Here is a 14,770-nt window from a genome sequence, read left to right on the forward strand (position 1 = left end):
TAAGAAGCAGATCTTCTATATGAGGTTCAGAGTAAGAAGCTGATCTCTATATGAGGTTCAGGGTAGAAGCAGATCTCTATATGAGGTTCAGGGCAATAAGCAGATCCCTATATGAGGTTCAGGGCAATAAGCAGATCCCTATATGAGGTTCCGGGTAAGAAGCAGATCTCTATATGAGGTTCCACGGTAAGAAGCAGATCTCTATATGAGGTTCAGAGTAAGAAGCTGATCTCTATATGAGGTTCAGGGTAGGAAGTAGATCTCTATATGAGGTTCAGGGTAAGAAGCAGATCCCTATATGAGGTTCAGAGTAAGAAGCAGATCTCTATATGAGGTTCAGGGTAAGAAGCAGATCTCTATATGAGGTTCAGAGTAAGAAGCAGATCTCTATATGAGGTTCAGGGTAGGAAGCAGATCCCTAAATGAGGTTCAGGGTAGGAAGCAGATCCCTATATGAGGTTCAGGGTAGGAAGCAGATCCCCAGATCCCTATATGAGGTTCAGGGTAAGAAGCAGATCTCTATATGAGGTTCAGGGTAAGAAGCAGATCCCTATATGAGGTTCAGGGTAGGAAGCAGATCCCTATATGAGGTTCAGGGTAAGAAGCAGATCCCTATATGAGGTTCCGGATAAGAAGCAGATCTCGGAATGAATGGATTTTCCCTGCAGATTCTCCTCTTCTTGCTGTACTCGCCCCCATACACTCTGCCTGGTACTTCTCACTCCTTAGCTCTCTGCCTCATTCCCTTCCCTCTCTCTGTATTCAGGGGATTCCTCTCTCGCTCCGTTCCCTCCTCCTGCTCTGCAGTAATACCCCCCCCCCCCCGTTGTACCTCCCTCATTCTCTCCTGCTGTCATCTCCCCGCTACGCTCCTTCTACATCCCCATTCCTCCCTCTCAGTCCCCCCCAAATCTCCCCTCTCCCCAGTAGCTGCTTCTTTCATTCCCCCGGACCCCCTGTGTCTGGCAGCCACCGAGCCTAAAATCTAGCCCCCCCCCCCCCCATAAAGCTCTGCTCATACAATGGCAACCCACTCGGGTGCTATTACAGTAAATAGGAATTAGGTTTATGGCAAATGCAGATTTGTCTCTTTTCTGGGGAAGGAGAGAAGCCGCGGGGCATTGTGTGTAGTCAGGCAAGATGCATCAAGTGAAGAAGCTTTAACAGTAGGATATTGTGTATAAAAAGGCAAGTAGGTGTATTATAATGGCTGGATAATGTATATAGCAGGGATCCCCAACCTTTTGTACTTGTGAGCCAAATGCAGGTATAAAAAGTGCTGGGGATGCCAAATAAGGGCTGTGATTGGCTAATTATAAGGGTTGTGATTGGCTAATTATAAGGGTTGTGATTGGCTAATTATAAGGGTTGTGATTGGCTAATTAGTAACCCCATTGGGACTGCTGGCCTGCAGGAGGCTTTGGGGTAAAACTGTGTCTCTGGGCTTCCAAAACTTTAAAAATATATACCTGAACCATTGGACTGTAACTGTGTCATAATGTGTATAGTAAGGCAAGATGGTATGAGGGGTAGGAGCAGTAACTGGCAATACTGTGTGTAGTGAGGCAAGATGGTATGAGGGGTAGGAGCAGTAACTGGCAATACTGTGTATAGTGAGGCAAGATGGTATGAGGGGTAGGAGCAGTAACTGGCAATACTGTGTGTAGTAAGGCAAGATGGTATGAGGGGTAGGAGCAGTAACTGGCAATACTGTGTGTAGTAAGGCAAGATGGTATGAGGGTAGGAGCAGTAACTGGCAATACTGTGTGTAGTAAGGCATATGAGGGGTAGGAGCAGTAACTGGCAATACTGTGTGTAGTAAGGCATATGAGGGGTAGGAGCAGTAACTGGCAATACTGTGTGTAGTAAGGCAAGATGGTATGAGGGGTAGGAGCAGTAACTGGCAATACTGTGTGTAGTAAGGCAAGATGGTATGAGGGTAGGAGCAGTAACTGGCAATACTGTGTGTAGTAAGGCAAGATGGTATGAGGGGTAGGAGCAGTAACTGGCAATACTGTGTATAGTAGGCAAGATGGTATGAGGGGTAGGAGCAGTAACTGGCAATACTGTGTGTAGTAAGGCACGATGGTATGAGGGGTAGGAGCAGTAACTGGCAATACTGTGTGTAGTAGGCAAGATGGTATGAGGGGTAGGAGCAGTAACTGGCAATACTGTGTGTAGTAAGGCAAGATGGTATGAGGGGTAGGAGCAGTAACTGGCAATACTGTGTGTAGTAAGGCAAGATGGTATGAGGGGTAGGAGCAGTAACTGGCAATACTGTGTGTAGTAAGGCAAGATGGTATGAGGGGTAGGAGCAGTAGGTTTATCTCCCTAGTCCTCCTGTAGTGTTACAGTTACCCAACATCTGTTTGTGAGATTAAATTCCAATGTTATTCTTATACCAGGAACGTTCAGATAAGGTGGCCAAGCGGCTGCAATTGATGGGCGCAGATACGAGGCTCTGGAGAAAAGGCGCAACATGGAGGTAGAGGGCTATAACTGACATCAAGCTGCTGAGACAGCGTTAAAGGATGTAGAAAGCAACTATTCAAGGTGAGTCTTGGATAGACCGACGGCAAGATTCTGTTGCACGCATCTCATTGCCTTATACGAAAGCATATCTATATACAGAAACAAAGAGCAGAGAATAAATATTAAGTGTCACCTTAACCAAACAGGGGAAAACACACAGGCTGGTATTTTCTAGTACAATCTAGTAGAAGAGATGGCTATTCTGAGACAATTTGCAATTGGTCTTTTTTTTTATTTGTGGATTTTACTTAGCTTTTGTTCAGAAGCTTTCCAATTCGAAATTTCAGCAGCTGTCTTGTTGCTTGGGTTCAAATTAGTCTAGCAACCAGTCACGCTTTGAATAAGAGACTTGAACATGAGTAGAGAGACACCTGAATAGAACGATAAGTAATAAAAAAGACAATAAAAACTGTAGCCTCACAGAGAGAGTGTTATGGGCTTCCGGTCAGTGACCCCATTTAGAGCCAGACGAAGAATGCAATGATAAAAAAAAAAACTATAAAAAAATGAAACAAATTAAAAATTGACCATTCTATAACTACTTGAAGGTAAAAACCCATTATCCAGATTGCTCGGAACCAAGGGTATTCTGGGTATGGGTCTTTCCGTAATTTGGACCTCCATACCTTAAGTCTACTAAAAAATCATTTAACATTAAATAAACCCAATAGGGCTGTTTGCCCCAATAAGGGTAATTATATCTAGTTGGGATCAAGTACAGGTCCTGTTTATTATTACAGAGAAAAGGGAATCATTAACCCTTAAATAAACCCAATAGGCTGTTCTGCCCCAATAAGGTAATTATATCTTAGTTGGGATCAATTACAAGTACTGTTTTATTATTACAGATAAAAAGAAAATCAGGTTTAAATGGAGTCTATGGAGACGCATTCTGAATTCAGAGCTTTCTGATAACGTTTCGGATAAGTGATCCCATACCTGTACTATGATATTTGGAGCACAGTACATTTTCTAGCCAGTAGGGGAGCTTAACTTCATAACACTGCTATTGCTGTACTAGAGGATTAAACAACGCCAGTGAGACGGCTCATAACCAAACTAAGAAAACCCCTATGGGTAAGGCCCTGTGGGTGAGAGGAGATGTGAATTAATCTTGCTCTCCTCTTTTGCTCTCCTCTCAGGTGACGCTAACATCGGGCCAGACAAACTTGCTATTCTGGATGCAGTGCGGCAGGCAACAAAAGACACAAAAAATTCAAGGGGAACTGCGCAACTTAAAAGCCAAAATCTGTGGCCTGGGAATGAACTGAGAATCGGATATGAGCACAAGGGAGACTGACGGAGCTGCCACACTAAACAAGGAGCACAGGTAAAGTTACCCTGGCTCTACCTCTGGATTATATAGGTGTTTCGGCCCAAGAAGAGAATATTGGCGGCCATACACGTTGCCAAGCGAGCTGATCTTCTCCGGTATCCCCACCTACGGGTGGGTTATATCGGCGAATTCAGGCTATTAGAACAAGGGATATTAGAACAACGGATCAAGTACAGTACCTGTACTGTTCCCAACTAAGATATATTACCCCTTATTGGGGCAGAACAGCCCTATTTGGTTTATTTAATGGTTAAATGATTCCCTTTTCTGTGTAATAATAAAACAGTACCTGTACTTATCCAACTAAGATATAATTACCCCTTTTGGGGCAGAACAGCCCTATTGGGTTTAAATGATGTTAAATTTTATTTTTTTAGTAAATTAATGTAGAGATCCGAATTACGGAAGATCGCTTTTCCGAAAAAAGCCCAGGTCCTGAGCATTCTGGATAACAGTCCTATACCTTTGCTTAGCTTTTTTACAGCAGCTCTCCAGTTTGGAACCTTAGCTATCTTGTTGCCAAGCCTTTTTTCCTTAGCAACTAGGCAGTGATTTAAATGAGAAACAGGAATATGAATAGGAGAGGGTCTGAATAGAAGGATAAAAAATAAAATCACAGAGCAATAGTTTTTTGTTTTTTTTATATCTACTGGGTCAGTGACCCCCATTTAAAAGCTTAAAAATCAGAGAGGAAGCAAATAATTCAAAAACAAACTCTGGCTGAAATGCTGTATTTTAGTACTGAACTCCCTGTACCAGCCCAGAGAGTCAGCAGCCCTATAGAACTAATGATCCTGCCTTTAACTTTGTCCACAGCAGGTCTGTGTGTCAGTGGCACTGCACATGCTCATGGGCTCTAGGCTGCTGTGTGCAGATATTTACCTTTATATTGTGAGTTGGTCCCTAAGGTAAGTGTAGTGAGATCACACAAAACTGTTCCTGTGAGACTGAGCTAGTTAAGAGAAAAGGCAGAGGCAGTAAATACAAGGAAGGGCTTGTATGGAACCTACTCCCTGGGCACTTGCTTCATTGCTATCTACTCCCCTTGTGCCCTCACCTGCATCATAACATATAAACAGGAATCCACCAGAGCCTTTTGTGTAAGCAAACTTGGTACATTTATTGGTGCACAGCAAAGCACAACATGTTTCAGTTCTAATTGGTCCATTAGACCCACACTGACATGTTACATAGCACACGCAAACCACACTGACCCATCTATCCACTCACATACAGACCACACTTGACCTATCTATCCACTCACATACAGACCCACACTGACCTATCTATCCACTCAATACAACCCACACTGACCACTCAACACTCACATACATACCACACTGACCCATCTATCACTCACATAGACCCCACACTGACCATCTATCCACTCACATACAGACCCACACTGACCCATCTATCCACTCACATACAGCACCACACTGACCTACCCCTCACATACAGACCCAACTACCCTATCTATCCACTCACATACAGACCCACACTGACCTATCTATCACTCACATACAGACCCACCATGACCCATCTATCACTCACATACAACCCACACTGACCATCTATCCACTCACACAACCATCTGACCTATCTATCACTCCATACAGACCCACACTGACCTATCTATCACACATACAACCCATACTGACCTATCTACCACTACATCAGACCATACGACATCATCCACTCACATACGACCACACTGACCTATCTATCCACTCACATAACAACCCACACTGACCCATCTATCCACTCACATACAGACCACACTGACCATCTATCCACTCACATACGACCCACACTGACCTATCTATCCACTCACTACAGACCCACACTGACCTATCTATCCACTCACATACAGACCCACACTGACCTATCTATCCACTCTACATACAGACCACACTACTATCTATCCACTCACATACAGACCCAACTGACCTATCTATCCACTCACATACAGACCCACACTACCTATCTATCCACTCACATACAGACCCACACTGACCTATCATCCACTCACATACAACCCATACGACCACTACCAGTGGTCTTGATATATGCATACTGTAGTGAAAGAACCCTAGTACTTACAGATAAAGATGGCCTATCCCACTGATATCTGGCCTAACATTGGCAGATCTTGATTGGCAGGTTTGACTTTTCATCTCATCGAACTCCGCATCGCGTTTATTCACGCAGTCTTGATCCAACGCCGCTGTTGTATTTTTAGAGTTTGGCCTAGGTGGGCATATCGGGGGAAGCTCCGATCTGGCAAATGAGTGAGTCTTCCCATGTAGGCGACCTTTACCGTATACCAACCAGAGGCCAATGCTCACTGTCGGCTCCAGCCTGTAACCAGAGCATTAGAATTCTCCCAGCCTAAAACATAAGAGTTACCCTATAACTTACCTGAAACAGTATTAATTCATATGTGTGGGAAACAAACCTCCTTTATTTCAGGCAAGTTTGCGTAATGGCGGCATTCCACGTGAGTGTGAATACACAGTGTGAAATCACGGTGAATAAACAAATGTTCCGTGAGAGGATCCTTATCACTGGGAGATTTTGTATGAATCACGTTAAGCTAATAAGTTACATTTTTATTGACTCATTTGGCCATAATCCTCGCTGAATCGGGTGCATCCGCCGCTCACCCAGCTGACCAATCCTATTTTTGATGTCAGAATGCTCAAGTATCTCATGAATTGCATGGCAGACAACTGATCTTGCTTGGATAGGTAGTACCCCGGTTCTGGAGATCCTTGCTTGAGAAGAGAAATCATTCCCAGGACAGTACTATAGATATGGCAACACTCCAGCCGATAACCCTCCTTACAACAGACAGTACCCACGAGTCTTGATATTCCTTTGTCCAGACTCTCGGAATTGAAGGAGCCTTGCTCCTACTCTTAGAAGCTGAACAACCTCCCATCATTGTGACTTCTGCGGGACTTGGAGGATCGGGGATCTTTATATACTAGACTGCCCTGTCTTTCTTGAGAATGACCTATCAGGCTCCTTACCAGCCTATAAGCTTTAACTTCCTTCTAAGTGTCAGATTGGTGTCTTGGATCCTTAAATCTCCTGGAGTCTGCGGAAGAATGTACTTTTCCCACCAGATGATTTAGATCAGCGATCCCCAACCAGTGATCGGGGGTAACATGTGCTCCCAGTGGCCTCAAAGCAGGTCCTTATTCTTGAATTCCTGACTTGAGGCATAATGACCATGGGTACTGCCATACAGAGCCTACTGTAGTGCCAGTGCACATAGGGACTACAAATAACCATCATAGCCCTTATTTGGTACCCCAGGAATTTTTTTTTAATGCTTGTGTTGCTCCCCAACTTTTTTTTATAAACCCTGATTTAGATATTCCCCCAACGCTTTACCGAATAGCATCTTACCCCCAAAGGCACACTTGCATAAAGCACTTCACCCCCAAAGGGCAACTTGCATAAAGCATTCTTCAACCCCAAAGGGCAACTTGCATAAAGCATTTTCAACCCCCAAAGGGCAATATGCATAAAGCATTTTCGAGGCCGTGTCTGCAATCCAATATTAAGCCATAGGGCTCTTCATTCCCTACGATGGTGCCGTAGCTCCTGCAACAACTGGTTAAATCACCTGCACCCCCAAACAAATGGCCGTCCCCAGCTTTAGATTCCCTAGGGCTGACAGGATCTCTCACTGCCTTCCCTGGTCCCCTGCTCCAGATCTTCTATCCACAGTCCGCTAACTAGACATCCCCGGCCCTGGTGCAGCCGACCCCCACCCCCAGACACATTTTTGACCCGAACTTACACCGGTGTGAGCGTCCAGTGGCCCAGGATGATATGTATTACTGAATTATAGGAAATAGCAATACCGCTATGGGTCCCTTACCTGAAAAACAGTACCTGTACTTGATCCCAACTAAGATATAATTACCCCTTATTGGGGCAGAACAGCCCTATTGGTGTATTTAATGGTTAAATGATTCCCTTTCTCTGTAATAATAAAACAGTACCTGTACTTGATCCCAACTAAGATATAATTACCCCTTATTGGGGCAGAACGCGCCTATTGGGTTATTTAATGGTAAATGATTCCATTTCTCTGTAATAATAAAAACAGTACCGTACTTGATCCCAACTAAGATATAATTACCCTATTGGGGCAGAACACCCTATTGGGTTTATTTAATGGTTAAATGATTCCCTTTTCTCTGTAATAATTAAAACAGATACCTGTACTTGATCCCAACTAAGATATAAATAATCCTTATTGGATGCAAAACAATCCTATTGGGTTTAATTAATGTTTTATTGATTTTTTAGTAGACTTAAGGATGGAGATCCAAATTACGGAAGACCCCTTATCCGTAATACCCTTTGTACCGAGCATTCTGGATAACCGGCCCTATACCTGTATGTCCTTAGGCCTTTAATGGCACTTTGCCAGGGTGCCCCGAGGTGTCATCCAACTATGTTATTTACATAATCAGATAAATTAGTTTAAAAGGACACACGTGGATCACGTTCAGCCATAATGCCTGTATATAACCTGCCTAACTGCTAGTTGACCCAGAGGAAGGATAAAACCCTTCTGAGCCTCTCTATTTGCTGCAGGGGGGGATTCCTTCCTGACTGGACCAACTGGTACCACGATCTCCCATAACCTGTATTCAGCCGTCCAACCCATTCTTCTATCAGTCAGTACAGTACAACCAATCAGTTTTTTACATATTTCTGTTTGAGTTCTTGAGCCCAGTTGTATTTGGGGGTACAGTTCCCCTTATTATGGGGGGCATTCTTGCTGGGGGGCAGTCCCAGTAGGGCCCTACTTTCCCAATAGCAGGTGTCGTGTAGATGTGCTTTTTGGCGAGGAGATCCTTATGTTTGGGGCATTACAAGAGAGGGGGGTTGCCAGGCTATGATAGTATGGATGGTACAGGCCGAGGCTCGGTACAGGGCTTGTTGCTGGTTACCAGATGGGTAACTGGTTTAGCCTTCAGTGTAAGTGAGTACATGGCGTGAGTTTTTGCCTTATATATCAGCGCCCCCTGAGCCCCCACAAGTACTGTAATCTTCTTTGCAGCTACAACTCTGTGTGTTTTGCCTTTTTATTGCCTCTGGCTATAAATCCTTGAGCCTTAAGCTGCCCATACGCGCACCAATGATATCGTAGGAAACCTTGTTCGGTCTTTGCTTGGGAATCCATGGGAACCGGTATCTCAGCTGCGGATATTTCGTCTCATCACTCCAGCGGGATAAAGATTTTATTCAGTAACCACAAACACTAACCCACTGCTGTCCCGCAATACCCTAACACCACATCCCACTGTAACCCACAAACACTAACCCACTGCTGTCCCGCAATACCCTACCCACATCCCACTGTAACCCACAAACACTAACCCACTGCTGTCCCGCAATACCCTAACCCACATCCACTGTAACCCACAAACACTAACCCACTGCGTCCCGCAATACCCTAACCCACATCCCACTGTAACCACAAACACTAACCCACTCTGTCCCGCAATACCTAACCCACATCCCACTGTAACCCACAAACACTTAACCACCATGCTTCCCGCAATACCCTAACCCACATCCCACTGTAACCCACAAACACTAACCCACTGCTGTCCCGCATAACCCTAAACCAATCCCACGTAACCCACAAACACTAACCCACTGCTGTCCCGCAATACCCTAAACCCACATCCACTGTACCACAAAACACTAACCACTGCTGTCCCGCAATACCCTAACCCACATCCACTGTAACCCACAAACACTAACCCACTGCTTTCCCGCCAATACCTAAACCCACATCCCACTGTAACCCACAAACACTAACCCACGCTCTTCCCGCAAACCCTAACCACATCCCACTGTAACCCACAAACACTAACCCTTCTGCCCGCAATACCCTAACCCACATCCCACTGTAACCCACAAACACTAACCCACTGCTGTCCCGCAATAACCCTAACCCACATCCCACTGTAACCACAAACACTAACCCACTGCTGTCCCGCAATACCATAACCCACATCCCACTGTAACCCACAAACACTAACCAGCTGTCCCGCAATACCCTAACCCACATCCCACTGTAACCACACACAACACTAACCACTCTATCCCGCAATACCATACCACATCCCACTGTAACCCACAAACACTAACCCACTGCTGTCCCGCAATACCCTAACCCACATCCCACTTAACCACAACCACTAAACCCACCTGTCCCGCAATACCCTAATACCACAATCCCACTGTAACCCACAAACACTAACCACTCTGTCCCGCAATCACGATATCCCACATCCCACTGTAACCCACAACACTAACCCACTCCGATCCCCCATTACCTCTAACCCAATCCCACTGTAACCCACAACACTAACCCACTCTCTGTCCCGCAATACCCTAACCCACATCCCACTGTACCCACAACATTTAACCCACTCCTGTCCCGCAATAACCTTAACCACATCCCACTGTAACCACCAAAAACACTAACCCACTCTTCCCGCATACACCTAACCCACATCCCACCTACACCCACAAAACATTAACCCACTCCTGTCCCTGCAATACCTCTAACCCACATCCACCTGTAACCACAAACCACTCAACCCACTGCATGTCCCGCATCATACCCTATACACATCCCACTGTAACCACAAACACTAACCCACTCTGTCCGCAATACCCTAAACCACATCCCACTGTAACCCACAACACTAACCACCTGTCCCGCAATACCTATAACCCACATACCACTGTAACACAAAATACCCCTGCTTGTCCCACAATACTAACTCCACTGAAACACAAACACATACCCACTGTCGTCCCGCATACCCTTACCCAACATCCCACTTAACCACAACACTAACCCACTCCTGTATCCCGCAATACCCTAACCCACATCCCACGTAACCACAAACACTAACCCACTGCTGTCCCGCAATACCCTAACCACCATCCCACTGTAACCCACAAACACTAACCCACTGCTGTCCCGCAATACCAACCACATCCCACTTTACCACAAACACTAACCCACTGCTGTCCCGCAATACCCTAACCACATCCCACTTAACCCACAAACACTAACCCACTGCTGTCCCGCAATACCCTAACCCACATCCCACTGTAACCCACAAACACTAACCCACTGCTGTCCCGCAATACCCATAACCCACAAACCACAACAAACCCACTGCTGTTCCCGCAAATACCCTAACCCACATCCCACTGTAACCCACAAACACTAACCCACTGCTGTCCCGCAAATACATACCAAAACTAACCCACTGCTGTCCCCAATTACCCATAACCCACTCCCACTGTAACCCACAAACACTTAACCCACTGCTGTCCCGCAATCCCATAAACCCATCTCCACTGTAACCCACAAACACTAACCCACGCTGTTCCCCATATCCCAACTACAAACACTAACCACTGCTCCCGCAATACCCTAACCCACATCCCACTGTAACCCACAAACACTAACCCACTCCTGTCCCGCAATACCCTAACCCACCTCCACTGTAACCCACAAACACTAACCCTTGCCCGCAATACCCTAACCCACTCCCACTGTAACCCACAAACACTAATCCACTCCTGCCCGCAATACCATAACCACATCCCACCCTAACCCACATACATAACCCACTCCTGACATAATACCCAAACCCACATCCCCTGTAACCCACAAACATTAACCCACTCCTGCCCGCAATACCATAACCCACATCCCACTGTAACCACAAACACTTAACCCACTCCGTCCCCAATACCATATCCCACATCCCACTGTAACCCACAAACACTTAACCATTGTCTCCCACAATACCATAACCCACATCCCACTGTAACCCACAAACATTAATCCACTCCTGACCCGCAAACCATATCCCACATCCCACAATGTAACCCACTCCTGATCCACAATACCCTAACTCACATCCCACTGTAACCCACAACACTAACCCACTCCTGTCCCGCAATACCATAACCCACATCCCACTGTAACCCACAAATATACCCACTCCTTTCCCGCAATACCATAACCCACATCCCACTGTAACCCCAAACACTAACCACTCCTGTCCCGCAATACCATAACCCACATCCCACCCTCACCCACAAAATATTAACCCACTCCTGTCACCGCAATACCATAACCCACATCCCACCCTCACCCACAAAATATTAACCCACTCAATGGCCCTAGAGTAGCAGCATGGGAATCCATGATCAACAAAGCTATACCCCTATACAAGCTAACGTACATAAGGAGAGGGTGCCCTCAAAAATTTGATAAAATATGGTCACCATGGATAGACGCAGAACCCCCTAAGATATGCAGTCAGGAGGTACCCCCATATCCCCCCCTTGAATAACCTACACACCCAGACACAAGGTAACAGTGTAACCCCAATATCTCACTAAGGCCCTGAAGGGCAGGCTAGTAACCAGAAACACAGCTTAATGGCAAATAGCATCGGTATCTGGCCAAAGAAGGCACTGCAATTTATTATTGTTTATGTTGTTATTTACTTTATTTACTTTCTGTACAACAAGTAAATGACAATGGAAACAATAATACTGCAAACTATGTACATTTACACTCAATAAAGAATTGTTATAAAAAATATTATATATATATTAACCCACTCCTGATCCCACAATACCATAACCCACATCCCACCCTAACCACAAACACTAACCCACTTCTGACCCCATACCATAACCCACATCCACCCTTAACCCACAAACATAACCCACTCCGTCCCGCAATACTACCACATCCCACTAACCCACAAACACTAACCCACTCCTGTCCCGCAATACCCTAACCCACATCCCACTGTAACCCACAAAACACTAACCCACTCCTGTCCCGCAATACCCTAACCCACATCCCACTGTAACCCACAAACATTAACCCACTCCTGTCCCGCAATACCATAAACCACATCCCACTGTAACCCACAAACATTAACCCACTCCTGACCCCAAAATATTATAACCCACATCCCACCCTAACCCACAAGACATTAACCCACTCCTGCAGTTGTTAGAAGATTCTTTATCCATGATGAAGAGAACATGAGGGCTGCCATCGGGACCACGATGTTAAAGTGTTTGTGGGGGCCCAAGATGGTAATTAGGCCCCCTATTTATTGCCCCCGACCCTCCCCCGATGGCTGCCTCGTTGTTGATGTTTCAGTGCTTCGTTCCTAAGGAGAGATTGTTCAGTGTTATCCATGGAGTAGGTGAGTATATAATAATTCTGCAATTTGTTCCTTTACTGTGAATGACCCGCAATTCATAACCCACATCCACTGTACCCCAAACCACCCACTCCTGTCCCACAATACCCACCCACATCCCACTGTAACCACAAACACTAACCCACTCCTGTCCCGCCAATACCATAACCCACATCCACTGTAACCCACAACACAAACCCACTCCTTACCCGCAATACCATAACCCACATCCCACCCTAACCCACAAACATTAACCCACTCCTGACCCGCATACCATAACCACATCCCACCCTAACCCACAAACATTAACCCACTCCTGACCCGCAATACCATAACCCACATCCCACCCTAACCCACAAACATTAACCCACTCCTGACCGCAATACCATAACCCACATCCCACCCTAACCCACAAAACATTAACCCACTCCTGACCCGCAATACCATAACCCACATCCCACTATAACCCACAAACACTAACCCACTCCTGACCCGCAATACCATAACCACATCCCACCCTCACCCACAAACACTAGCCCACTCCTGACCCGCAATACCATACCCACATCCACCCTCACCCACAAACACTAACCCACTCCTTACCCGCAATACCATAACCCACATCCCACCCTAACCACAAACATATACCCACTCCTTACTCGCAAACCATAACCCACATCCCACCCTAACCCACAAACGAAACTTACAGTGCAGTTTTAGAAATGCTGTCTATGAAGATTCTCATTCATCCAGGTCATGATATACAGTATCTAGTAGAATTAAGTCTAAAACAACTGGACCTTTCTGAGTTTTTCTTAAAACGTTTCACCACTCATCCGAGTGGCTTCTTCAGTTCAAATGACTGTGGGAATTCCCGGTATTTAAACTCTTGATGGTAGTAGAGTCACAGACATCCAATCACAATGGTTCCATTGAACTTGTTCAGTAGTTTAGCTGAAACTGACAGGTGTAAGAAGGTATGATCCAATCACAATGGTACCAAGATTCTCATTGATGAAGGTGTTAATCCTTCAAAGTACATGACTGGAAGTGTGAACTGTTTGTGAAACTGCCCGGTAAGATGTCAACGCGCCATTGTATGTTGGTGACAAGCGGTGTCTCAGGCCCCCTCCTCTGTTCAGGGATGGTTTTTCCAGTTGGCATAAATGGCCTCTTTCACACCTCTTTCAAACCATCTGTCCTCTCGGTCCAAAATATGCACGTTACTGTCCTCAAAAGATGACCTTTTTCTTTGAGGTGTAGATAGACCGCTGAGTCTTGTCCTGAGGAGTTTGCCCGCTATGTTGGGCCATTCTCTTACAGAGAGTTGTTTTGTCTCCCAATGTATAAGTCTGAGCACTCTTCACTACACTGGACAGCATAGACCACATTACTTTTCATGTGCTTGGGTGTTGGGTCTTTCGGTGCACCAGCTTCTGTCTCAGGGTGTTGCTGGGTTTAAAAACACAGGAATGCGATGTTTGTTGAAAATTCTCCTAAGTTTTTCTGATGTTCCAGCAACATATGGAAGACTATGTTGTTTCGCCTGCTGTGTTCCTCCCTTCTGTTTGTAGGTCTGGTCTTTCTGTTGGTCTTTGATTGG

General features: G+C 45.6%; 1 protein-coding gene across 1 annotated transcript in view; it reads left to right on the forward strand.

The window, feature by feature from the left end:
• Positions 1-14,770, forward strand: part of LOC101733948 (coiled-coil domain-containing protein 77) — an 89,062-nt gene that overhangs the window by 37,137 nt on the left and 37,155 nt on the right. The gene's annotated exons all lie outside the window — the stretch shown is intronic.

This window comes from Xenopus tropicalis, chromosome 8, assembly GCF_000004195.4.
Source record: "Xenopus tropicalis strain Nigerian chromosome 8, UCB_Xtro_10.0, whole genome shotgun sequence".
Classification (NCBI taxonomy): Eukaryota; Metazoa; Chordata; class Amphibia; order Anura; family Pipidae; genus Xenopus; species Xenopus tropicalis.